Genomic DNA, 9,926 nt, shown 5'->3' with positions numbered 1-9,926 from the left:
TTTTACATGCTCATATGTTTTTGTTTCTCATCTCTTTTCTTAAAGTTATTTTTTCATTAACCATAAAATGTGTGTGCGTGTGTGTTTGTGTGTGTGTCTATGGATATGTATGTATCCTCTAATGTTGTTGCCCAGAGGTGCAGTGGTGGCAAGTAAATACTTCTCTTTCAAAGCACAAACATCTCATTGAAACTGGACCTTTTGGAGGACAGCAGGATGATTGGACCATACAAAGCATAACTTATAATTAGGAGTCTTACCCAGGCTACCAGAAAAATGGACTGAGTTCCTAAAATGACTAGCCAGTTTGTTAACAGAGTTTGGGAAATCTATCTGAAAAAAATGGGTAATGATCCCCATTTGTGCCTATCCCTTAGATCTTCCTATTTGTTTAATAATGTCTGATTAAACATTTGCAAATTAATAAGTCCAAAATTTCAGGCACTTAATCAGGTAAAATTACTGGTGCTGATTTTGATTCAAAACTTAACATTTATTTCCTATAAGCAATATTGAAAGTGAAAATAAAGCTAAGTCAAGTTTTAAATAGGACCAGTAATAAATCAGGTGCTTTTTTCTCTTACCATTTTTTAATGTCAGGAAGTCTCTCTCTCTTTAAAAAAAAAAAAAAAAAAAAAGAGAGAAGAAAAAGAAAAAGTACAGGGATGACTGAATCCAGGTAAATGTGTTTGAAACACCTGAATTTCACCAGTGGCACCCCTTTCCAGATAATCCAACATTACTGACTTCAGATAATCATGGAAACGTTAATCAAGAAGAAATTTAGGCTGGGTGTGGTGGCTCACTCCTGCAATCTAAGCATTTTGGGAGGCCAAGGTGGGCAGATCACTTGAGTCCAGGAATTGGAAACCAGCCTGGGCAACATGGGGAAACCCCATCTCTACAAATAATAATAATAATAAACTAGCTGGGCATAATGGCATGTGCCTGTTATAATAGTCCTAGTTACCTGGGAGTCTGAGGTGGGAGGATAACCTGAGCCCAGGAGGTCAAGGCTGCAATGAGCCATGGTGGTCCCACTGCACTCCAACCCCAGCAACAGAGTGAGACGCTGTCTCAAAAAAAATTGTTAATTCACAGTTGTATGTATAATGATTGCACATAGCAATATGTCTATGCACATAGAAAATACACATAGCAATATGTCTGTGTTACACAGATAAAAGTCTGTAAGTGTTCACCCAACCACTACCTCCTTAAAATTAGTACTTCTAGCTCAGGTGATTTTTTAAAATGTCTTTCTGAATTATATGAATTTTTAAAGACTTTTTTTATAATCACAGATATGCACACACATACTTATAAAAAGGAAATAACTTTTATTTTGATAAAAAGAATCTTTTGAACATTTTTTGAATTTTTTCCATATCAGATTTCAAGCTTCTTATTTATACATTTTTTGAATATTTAAAGTGCAATGTCTATATGTTTTTGTATTTTGTGGTTAACGTGTAATTCATTTACAAGATGTATCAAATAAAACAGTTTTTTGAAATGAGGGTGTTTTACTGGCTCACTGATTTTGGAAGGAAACTGGAGGAAATGAGTTGCAGATGTTTTTAATCTCACTGAGCAAGGCAAGGAGACAGGAAGTTATGATGTTAGTAGATCATACAGGGCAAGTGATTATGTTATCTGTGTGTACTTACTTTAACATAGTTCACAATACTCAGTGTCGTGTGTGTCTGTGTTTTTACAAATTGACTTCAATATACATTCTGGAGGTAGTGATAAGCATATGAATGGCCCAATCTGGAATGATCTCCTGAGGAAGAGGTACCCTGTTCTGTGTCAACACCAAATTCTTATCAACTGGCATAAAGGATGTAGAAGTAATAATAACACCATTGTTGTTTAACAGAGGTGATTGGTTCAAAAAATAAGCATGAAGAAGTGTCTTTGTCTGTTTGGGCTTCTATAAAAAATACAATAAATTGGGTAAGTTATACACAACAGAAATTTACTTCTCACATTCTTGAAGGCTGAGAAACGCAAGATCAAGGCATGGGCAGATTGGGGTCTGATAAGGGTATGCTTCCTGGTTCATAGTTGGTGGCCCCTTGATGTGTACTCACATGGTGAGGGGCAAGACAGGTCTCTGGAGTCTCATTTATAAGGGCACTAGTCTCACCAGTTCCATTCTCATGACCTAAGTTCATTCTCACTTCCTAAATGACCCACTGTCTAATACTATCACATTGGTGATTAGGTGTCAACATTGGTGATTAGGTGTCAATATACTTTGGGGTGATGGGGAGGTGCAAACATTCAGACCACAGTAAGAATGAATAAAATCAGACAAGCCTCCAGGGCTATGCCATCTGTGCAGTGTTCCAGTTGAAGAGCCCTGCTTTTCACACTCCATAGAGGATTTTGCCACTTGGTCTAACTTCAAGGCTAGTCACAGAGCCTCACCATATTCAACTTGGAATGAACTCTGGCTTCAAAGGAGCAGCGTCCATAGGCTAAGAACACATTACATGCATTACATGACTATTTGCAGCTACTTGCTATTAAATTTTTGGCACAATTTAATCCAGGATTTTTTTAGTGTCATGTAACTGAAAAAAAAAATGGTATCAAGTTTTGGGGGATGGGGATTTATGACTTCTCTGAGTTCTAACCACAAGGGGCATTTCACACTTTTAAAAATGATTCTATAACGCTTCACATTACTATTTAATTACTGATCAAAGCCAATATACTCAGTAGTACCCAGGAACAACACATTATCTTTGAAATTAAATAAAAGAGAGTATATTAGAAAGATGAACTAAAGCATTCAAATGAAAATGTGGGGCTCATCATTAAAAAATCATCAAGAAATTCAATATAATAATTTCAAATCAAGCATTGACTTTTCTGAGGCTATGGTACTACATGACTGCATAATTTGCTTATCCATGAAGACAGAACTATACATAAGATTTTTTTCTGAAAAACACTCTTTTCTCTCTTTTCTCTTTTTCCTTTTCTCTTTTCCTCTTTTTCCTTCTTTCATTTGCAATAATGCCAAAGATCTGTTGTTAATTTTGATTTAGACTCAGAATAATGTAAAATTAGGAGAAGTCATACATTGCCCTTAATACTATGAAGATCGAATATCTAAAATTATCTTATTTACACTATTTTACATAGGTTAAGTTCCTGCTTTTAGAGAAGTCAGTGAAGAGTTAATTTCCAAAGCCCTTAGACTTGGAACAAAACCATTATGATGTTCCTGATGTAGCTGGAGCTTTTATGGAGATTATTTAAATACATAACTTCACTGAAACCCTGTTTTCCGAGGCTTATGTTTCCAAATCGATCACTCTCGTGTGCTTTAACTGATAGCTCCCAGTGATTCCACTAGTTACGGTCTAGACGTTGTTTCCTCCAAGAGGCTTTATTTGGTTTATACAACTGAACTAGATCCCTACTTCTCTGCATCTGTGGCACCCTGTTCTGATCACACTGTGTATGTGTGGTCTCCCTAATGAGGCTTTAGGCTTTTATCTTGTTTACTGCTCTTTTATAGTACTTAGCACAGAGCCCTGGAATTCAGCTGCTCAATAAATATTTATTAATTCTATTGTTCACCCCAGTGTTAAAATAAGATCTTATCTTAATATTCCAAAGCATTTGAGCATACCAAGGAGAAAAGTTCAGGGAAACAGAACTTAATCTCATTCTTCATGATTCATATTCACATTTTGCAGAAATATTACAGATAAGCTGAATGAAGGTAGCCAATTAAATGTTGAGAGTCAAGAGTAAAGATTTCTTCATGACTCTGCCTTAACCTTCCTGCATAACCCAGACCCTCAGTGTGGTTCTGCTTGGAGAGAGTCCTACATCCAGAACCCTGGGTTCCAGACCTCATAGCAGAACCTACACAGAAGCCTGCTAAGGAAGAAGACAAAGCAACAGTACAGTGACAGCAGATAGGACAGGCAGCCCCAAGTTTAAATTTGGTTGTAGGAATTGGAAATTATTTTATAGGGAAGAGTTGGTCTCTCTCTTATAATAACCTTAGAGTTGGTGTGATCAGGTGCATTATTATGATTCCAAACTAATGGTCTCTGTCTCAATACCAGACTCACCATGGTTCTATGCTGCAAGATGATTCATCAGGTAGGATTTCCCTACACACTGTAGCCTTACAATAGTCACCATCACCGCAGGCTGAAATATCTTGTAAATAATCTTTACTGTATCAGATTAACCATCAGCTGCTCTCTCTGGTTTTCCACTAGACAAACAGGGGCCATTGTAAGCTGCAATCAGAAGAGTCTCTCAAAGTCATTTCTAATGGTTGTCAAGGCATGAGCATATCAGCTTCCTGCTTGTGGAGCCTTTGTATCAACTTCCAAGGGAAAAGTATGTAGACTTGCACTGGCAGATCATAGAGTTCTTTCTCCAGTATGCCCATTACTGTTGGTAAAATTGATGATAATAGGATATAACTGGTGTCTAAAATCTCATTCTTCTAAAACTAATATTCTAGCTAGTGAATTCTTCTCTATATCAATGCCTGGTGCAGATGCTTTATGTATATTTTGCATTGATCCTTAAAAGAACCATAAATTAAAGTATTTAATCTCTTCTACTAGACGACATAAAGGCAGTAAAGATATAGGCAAAATGATTGGTTACATATTTCATAGTCAGTGGTTGAAGGAAGAATTGAACAGTGATCTATTTTTCTCACTATATTACTTGCTAAAAACTAACCCGTCAGGATCAACTTCCTAAAATAAACACTTTTACATATATAATAAGTGATATGGTTTGGATTTGTGTCCCTGTCCAAATCTAATGTCGAATTGGAGGAGAGGCCTGGTGGGAGGTGATTGGATCATGGGGGCAGATTTCTTCTTGCTATTCTCATGGTAGCGATTGAGTTATCATGAGATCTGATGGTTTAAAAGTGTGTGGTACTTTCCCCTTTCCTCTCTCTCTCCTGCCACCGTGTGAAGAAGGTGCTTGCTTCCTCTTTGCCTTCTGCCATGATTTTAAGTTTCCTGAGACCTCCCTTCATGCTTCTTGTTAAGCCTGTGGAACTATGAGTCAATTAAATCTCTTTTCTTCATAAATTACCTAGTCTCAAGTAATTCTTTATAGCAGTGTGAGAATGGAAATACAGAAAATTGGTACCGAGAGTGGGGTACTGCTACATCTGAAAATGCAGAAGTGACTTTGGAACAGGGTAACACAGAGGTTGGAACAGTTTGGAGGGCTCAGAAGAAGACAGGAAGATGTGGGAAAGTTTGGAACTTCCTAGAGACTTGTTGAACGGTTTTGACCAAAATGCTGATAGTGATATAAACAATGAAGTCCAGGCTATGTGGTCTCAGATGGACAGGAGGAACTTATTGGGAACTAGAGTAAATGTCACTCTTGCTATTGTTTAGCAAAGGGACTGGTGTCATTTTGCCCTTGCCCTAGAACTTTGAATTTGAGAGGGATGATTTAGGGTATCTGGCAGGAGAAATTTCTAAGCAGCAAGGCATTCAAGATGTAACCTGGCTGTTTCTAAAAGTGTACTTTCATATGCATGAAGAAAGTTAATCTGAAATTGGAACTTATATTTAAAAGGGAAACAGAGCATAAAAGCTTGGAAAATTGCAGCCCAGCCATATGGTAGAAAATAAAATCCCACTTTCTGGGGAGAAATTTAAGCCTGCTTCAGAAATTTGCATCAGTAAAGAGAAGCTGAATGTTAATAGCTAAGACAATGCGGAAAATGTCTCCAGGGCATTTCAGAGACTTTTACAGCAGCCCCTTTCATCCCAGGCCCAGAAACCTAGGAGGGAAGAATGGTTTTGTCGGCCAGGTCCAGGGTCCCGCTGCTCTGTACAGTCTTGGGACACGGTGCCCTGTGTCTCAGCTGCTTTAGCTCCAGTCATGGTTAAGAGAGGCCAAGGTACAGCTCAGGCCATTGCTTCAGAGGGTGCAAGCCCCATACCTTGGCAGCTTCCATGTGGTGTTGGGCCTACGCATGCCCAGAAGGCAAGAGTTGAGATTTGGGAACCTCTGCCCAGATTTCAGAAGATTAATGGAAATGCCTAGATGTCCAAGCAGAAGTCGGCTGAAGGGGCAGAGCCCTCATGGAGAACTTCTAATAGGGCAATGCAGAGGGGAAAAGTGGGGTTGGAGCTCCCACACAGAGTCTCCACTGGGGCACTTTCTAGTGGAGCTGGGAGAAAAGGGCCGCTGTTCTCCAGCCCCTAGAATGGTAGATCCACCAACAGTTTGCACTGTGCACCTTGAAAAGATGCAGGCACTCAACATCAGACTGTGAAAGCAGCCGTAGAGGCTTTACCCCACAGAGTGATGAGGTCAGAGCTGCCCAAGGCCTTGGTAGCCCACCTCATGCATCAGCATGTCCTGGATGTGAGACATGGAGTCAAAGGAGATTATTTTGGACTTTAAGGTTTAATGACTTCATGCTGTGTTTCAGATTTGCATGGGGCATGTAGCCCCTTTGTTTTGGTCAATTTCTCCCATTTGGAATGGGAGCATTTACCCAATGCCTGTACCTCATTGTATCTTGGAAATAACTAACTTGTTTTTGATTTTACAGGCTTGTTGGTGGAAGGGACTTAGCATGTCTCAGATGAAACTTTGGACTGTGAACTTTTGAGTTAATACTGCAATGAGTTAAGACTGGTGAGTGTTCAATAGCAAAGACTTGGAACAAACCCAAATGTCCAACAATGATAGACTGGATTAAGAAAATGTGGCACATATACACGATGGAATACTATGCAGCCATAAAAAATGAAGAGTTCATGTCCTTTGTAGGGACATGGATGAAATTGGAAACCATCATTCTCAGTAAACTATCGCAAGGACAAAAAACCAAACACTGCATGTTCTCACTCATAGGTGGGAATAGAACAATGAGAACACATGGACACAGGAAGGGGAACATCACACTCTGGGGACTGTTGTGGGGTGGGGGGAGGGGGGAGGGATAGCATTAAGAGATATACCTAATGCTAAATGATGACTTAATGGGTGCAGCACACCAACATGGCACATGTATACATATGTAACAAACCTGCACATTGTGCACATGTACTCTAAAACTTAAAGTATAATAATAATAATAATAATAATAATAATGATAAAAAAGACTGGTGAGTGTTAAGAAGGCATAATTGTATTTTTCAATGTGAAAAGGACATGAAATTTGGGAGGGACCAGGGGCAGAATGGTATGGTTTGAATTTGTGTCCCCACCCATCTCATGTCAAATTGGAAGAGATGCCTGGTGGGAGGTGATTGGTTCATGGGGGACGATTTCCTCCTTGCTATTCTCATGACATTGAATGAGTGCTTATGAGATCTGATGGCTTAAAAGGGTGTGGCACTTCCCCTTTCTCTTTCTGTCTCTCCACTGTCACCATGTGAAGAAGGTGCTTGCTTCCCCTTCGCCTTCTGCCATGATTGTAAGTTTCTTGAGGCCTCCTAGTCATGCTTCCTGTTAAGCCTGTAGAACTGTGAATCAATTAAACCTCTTTTCTTCATAAACTACCCAGTCTCAGGTAGCTCTTTATAGCAGTGTGGAATGGACTAATACAACAAGGTTCTTGATAGAGAACCTACAAATGTTCTCTATTGACTAATCACATGTAAACTTATTATAATTCATAGTATTATTTGAATGGATCTGTTATTCCTGCAGGATGGTCAAACCACTGATATGTTTTCAGACCAACCCATCTACTTACAGATATGTGTCTAACTGGAAACTTCAGTACATCTTATATATTGTGATATGCATAATCTTGACATTCAGTTGTTATCCTTATTTTTTATTCATTATATATTTTATGAGCCCAATGCCATGCCCACTGTTGGCAATGTGAATTAATAAGACAGAATGACAACCTTCAAAATGCCATAGAATCTGTATCAGCTGGATTTAGTTAATCTATGAGTAATATAAAAACCTAAGCAAACAGTGGCTTAAAAAGCTGAAAGTTTATTGCCCTTTCTTATGTAAGTACTGAGATAAAGAGTCCTTGGTTCTGTTTCATAAAGTTATTAGAATAATGGTTCCCTCTATTTCCTGCTTCAGCCATCCTTTAACGTGCCACCTCATTGTCCCAGATGGCTTCCCATCACGTGGACTTTCCGTCCAGCAGAAGAATAGAGGGAAGAGGCTAGGTCCTTAAAAGGGCATCTCCTGGATACTGATCATGCACACATCACTTCAGCTCACATTCAGGTTTCTAGAATTACATCTGATGGCTGCCCTAATGCAAAGAAGTCTGAAGCATTTTCTGTCTCTAATGGGTTGCCATATATCCATGTAAAAATCAGGCTTTCTATCACAATAGAAGAAAAAGATGGATATTGGAAGGTCAGTGCCAGCTTTTACCATGGTAGCAAATAATATCTCAAGAACTTATGGTATATTGGACAAAAAAGACAGTAAATCATTGGTTGCCTTATAAGCAGGAAAAGTGCCATGATAGATATATGCATAATATGGTGTCAAAGTAAAAAGAATGGTAAACTGATATAGATTGAAGGAAGAATGAGTCAACAAAAGTTTCTAAAGTGGTACAGAAGCAGAAGATAGAGATAAGAATAAGCAGAAGCAGGCTTAGTAAAAATGCTTCCAGGAGAGTTAAAAGTCAGAAAAACATAATATACAATTATTCTTATTATTAAAGTGAGAAAGACATATCAAGAAAGACTTCCAGTATTTCATCTTGCGTAGCTGAGTAGATGTCAAAAAATAAAAAAATACAGGTGCAAAAGTATCTGAATGTTAAGCATGTAATGAAAAAATTAGTTTCTCAAAAGAAAAAAAGACGGACCATATTGTTTATTCTAACAAAATGTGGAGAGAAAATATAATACTGAAAAATTATGTAGGGATCCATTCTTTATCCAAAAGTTATGCTTGGTTACTGTTAAATACTTCATTCAGTGTTTCAAATGAGGTAAGAGGGTTGGTATGCACACTACCATTCACTTGCTCCAGGTGATACACAGACTCACAACAATGACACCTCCCTCTATAGTGAGCACACCTCCCTCTGGTGAAGTAGAAGAAGCTCAGATGTTCCTAGAGACCTCGGCTTTGACTTGTAGGAAGACTCTGCTCAGATCTCTTCCCATTAAGCACCAGGATGGCCTGAATGGCTGTACAAAGCAACCCCACCTTAGGCAGAAGGCTGGAAGCAGTTTGAGAACACATGAAAGATGCTTAGCGTGTTTTAGAGAAAATCAAGGAACAAAGCGTTTTGAAGGTTATCCATCTCTTGGTATCAAGAAACACTCTACCCATTGAGATGAAAACAATAAGTCTATATGTGTCTTGGTGTCAAGAAACAGCCTACCCACTGAGATGAAAACAATCAAAGTAGAGCTTTTTCCAGATGTAGGGCTCTATGCCACTTGGACAGACCATCATACTCCCTCGCTACCAGCTTTCTTCTTTGCCAGCCTAAAAACAGTATACTTTTCTTCCAGTTAGATACATTAATTTCTGAACAAAAATCTCTGTGTAGGCACTGTAAAGACAGGTTCTGCTCTGTATTGAGAGAGAGCTACGTTTTTTATCTCTCTTGCTTCTCTCACTGTCACTCCTGCACTGGCTCCTGCTCCCAACAATACATGAAACCCACTCTCATCAAGGTCACTGATCCCTCCATTGCATCTCTCAAAGACACCTTCCCTGACCATCCTACATGTAAATGCAACCCCCAACACTTTATATCCCCATCTCCCACTTATTTTTCTCCATAACCCTTACCAACATCTAACACATATACTTTTACCTACTAAGTGATATATGAGTATTTGATTTTTTAAAAATCAGCTGTCTAAGAAGACAGGGAGGATGGAATTCCAAATGAAGATTAAAGACTGACTTTGGACAGAAACAGTGACACTGCTCTCATG

Source organism: Pongo pygmaeus, chromosome 1, assembly GCF_028885625.2.
Source record: "Pongo pygmaeus isolate AG05252 chromosome 1, NHGRI_mPonPyg2-v2.0_pri, whole genome shotgun sequence".
NCBI lineage: Eukaryota > Metazoa > Chordata > Mammalia > Primates > Hominidae > Pongo > Pongo pygmaeus.
The sequence above is the reverse complement of the archived record's forward strand: the minus strand, read 5'-3'. Positions refer to the sequence as shown.